Genomic DNA, 3359 nt, shown 5'->3' with positions numbered 1-3359 from the left:
TACACAAATTACATAGAAATGCTCTCTAGTTTAGTTATCTTACATTCAAAGAAAAACAGAAACCAACTTTAAGATAGAAAGTAAGAAAACAAGTCCCAAATCATGTAAGTTTAATGTTGCCAGATGGAATTGTTGTGTCACAAATATAATAACCTAAAAGCAATACAACAGGTTACATTTTTTTCTCTGCAAAAGCAAAACTACTGGATGGTGCCATCTAGTGACTAAAAAATGTACATCATTGTATTAGGCTTCCAGATTTTTCACAGAAACTATTTCCATCATTAAATTCTGTGACAGAAACTTTAATTACTGGAAATCAAAAAGAAGGGGGAAAAAAGCTTGAGCTATGGTTCTGGAACCTAAAGCAAAGTTAATTATGCTATTAATTATTCTGTATTTTTTTGGAAAATAGCAAAATGTATTAGAGCTAGATGCTGTTGTAATATCATTTCCTAACTGCTTTTGAGCTGCCAGCTAGGCTAAGAAGAAACCTTGTACTCAAGACTTGTATGCGTTTGCTTCTGAGAATATTACTCAGTATGCTGATTTCTCCTGGCTATTGTTCTTGACTGAGCTCGCTGAGTAGATACTGTAGCGTGCGATAGCATTTGAACTACAAAAATGTAATATATTTTATGGACTCAGGTCTACCATGGTGTTAATTTCAGGATCCTGTAGCAATAAAAAAGGGGGAAGGTTTCAGTTGGATAGGTTAGCAGATGCCACACTGTTTTATTTCAGTCATCCGAGGTATTCTGCAGGAAAACAAAAGTGGCAGAGCGCCGCTCCCTTGCTGTCAACCCGAAGGCAGCACCTGGGCAGCCTCTCTGGTTTTCAAAAGGCTGCACTTCCATTTACAGAAACAAACCACTTAAGCAAATGCAAATGTTATGATTAACGGGGCATCTTCAGGAGTCGGCTTGCCAGGAACAAAACTTGTCCAAATAACATTTCCCTCCACACAAAGCAGAAAGAAAGCTTCCCTCCCAGAACAAGAGCCCTACAACCCACAGGGCCTCCCTCTCCAAGCATCCGGTCCTCCCATCCCACATATCCCGCACACCCTATCCAGCAAGTCCTGGCAGCAGCTTTTTGCTCAGAACTTCCCATCATAAGGCAAGATGGCATTATTTGAGTGGTAATTCCTGTGGTCCCATGAAGGATCACACTAAGCCAAAATGAAGTTTAGGTTCATGAGTGACACCATGTCCTTGGTTCCTACTGAAAATAATACATGTTTTTATGTTGATTTCCAGGAGCAAGCTCTACAAAACCCCACTCTTACTGCTTAACACTTTTTGAAGACATTTTTTTTCTAAGCAAAAACCAGAATCCTCCCACTTTCTTTTAAATCATTAAGTAGCCTCCAGTTCCTTCTGATGTCAGCCAGCATGCTTTACATCTGCTGTGTCTCAACTGAGTCAGAGCCAGTTCTTTTGAAAGGAGATTGCTATCTTAGTCTGGCACTAGGAAAACCACACGATGGGGGGAATGTCAGTCCTATGGAAAGGAGAGGGGAATGCTGTCAGTGCCACATTACCATTGCTGCCCAAATGGTCGTCAAGCTGAACTGGCCCCCCCCCCCCCCCCCCCCCCCCGTGTGTGACTCAAAAAGTGAATGTTTGCTCTGGACTGTCCAACAAAGGAAATAATGAACTAAGTGAGGACCCACCCACCTCCATCTCTTCAGCCTTAGCGATGAGTCAATGCCATTGTGTGGGCAATGCTGTATAAGATTACTAATCAAAAGAGCACCAAGTCTTCAGTCTTGTCTATTGCAAGAAAGCGATCATTAATAATCATTGCTAAAGGTTCTGAAACCAGCTACTAGCTTTGTTATTGTACAAAGGCTTGTTGAAACCAGAAATCTTCCCACTATTGCTGAAGAGCTAGTGCAGCTTTGTTTGGAGCAGGTTGAGAGAGCACAATGGTAAAAACTCATGTGTGTGCTCTCTACCAGATCCTAAGGCAGTACAAAAAAGGGGTGCAAATGACTGGCAATACCAATGCAAAAAATTGTTTAAGCATATGCAAAGCACATTGTGATCTGTTAGGTATCTTTTGTGAGAGGAGTTGGAAGTAGAAATCATTGGCCAAATCCAGATGAGTGGAGCCATGCGGTATGTGGCGCTGTAGACACGTCTGCAGGGCTATGTACCACATGTTCAGTTGTTCTCCATGCTGCAAAGGGTTGGGGGGGGTTGACCCCTGGATATACATGGGTCAAAAAAATGTGTGGGGAAATAAAAGTGGGATGGCACACACAGGGGCAGTGTGTGCCGCCCAAAACCGGAGCCTGGCCAGCCAGAGCTGCACTCTGGCTGCCAGCCAAGCTTTGCATGGCCCCGGGAGGCCTCCAGGACCACAGGTAATGCTGCTGGCCCCAGCCTCCCCTACCCCACCCACAGTAACCTGCCACGCGCCAAAGGGTGTGTGGCACAGGTGTTCCCCGGGGACAACTAGCAGTGGCACAAGGTGTCCCTGGGGAGCTAAACATCCACATGCTAGGTGTCCCTGAGGAACCAAATATCCGTGTGTGGATGCAGCCATTTACTACATCCAGTTCCTGCAAGCTGCCAACAGTTTTAAATAGGGTTGACAAGCCAATCAATTGACCAGTTAAATAGAGTCACTTGACAGGTCAATTGACTACATGTTATTTGACTTGTCAAAGATTATAGCAACTTTACCAAAAACTACATTATTTTTGTAGTTTTCTTGACAGACATATTATTGTTATTGTTTTTTGACACATTTCTTAATGGAAAATTTATGCTTCTGTTTATTATCTGGACCTATTGGCAATTTTTTACAATTTTTGACTGATGTTTGACTGGCCAACTGACACCCCTCCCCCCACCATCCATTTCTAGACTGTCCATTCTCTTGCAACAATGTGCAAAAGTGCCATACCTGCAAACGCTGTCTTATTTCTGGCAGCCACTTCTGTTTATGGCACTAACCAAAAATCAAATGGGGTAAATTTCATAATTTATTTTCATCAGGCCATTGAAACAGCAAGGAAAAAACAAAAATCCAGTTCCAGGACAACTATTCAGGACACCATTCAATGGGGTATTCACATGCATATATAACTGTTCTAATAGGACCATAGTTGGCTAAAGTCCTTGCCAGGTGCTAGAGCTGATCCACTTTACTTTTATTTAGTTAACCCAGGTAAAAGGGATCAAAGAGGATTCTTCGTTCTTTGGGTCATGAATAATACAAAAACAAACAAACAAAAATAAACCCCAAACCCCACAACCTTTTCAGCCTAGGTTTTGCAATTTTTCCCCCATGCTCATCCTTTCTAAGGCCCTCTCTCTGGACAGAAATACGACCTCAGCCCAAGTGTT

At 42.7% G+C, this 3359-nt stretch overlaps 1 protein-coding gene across 3 annotated transcripts in view; it reads left to right on the top strand.

Annotated features, from left to right (window-relative positions):
- The window catches only part of TNNI3K (TNNI3 interacting kinase), a 190324-nt gene that overhangs the window by 181512 nt on the left and 5453 nt on the right, over positions 1 to 3359 (top strand). The window lies entirely within an intron of this gene.

The sequence above is a fragment of the Alligator sinensis genome, unplaced genomic scaffold, assembly GCF_000455745.1.
Source record: "Alligator sinensis unplaced genomic scaffold, ASM45574v1 scaffold853_1, whole genome shotgun sequence".
Classification (NCBI taxonomy): Eukaryota; Metazoa; Chordata; order Crocodylia; family Alligatoridae; genus Alligator; species Alligator sinensis.
This window is presented reverse-complemented; position numbering and strand designations above follow the sequence as displayed.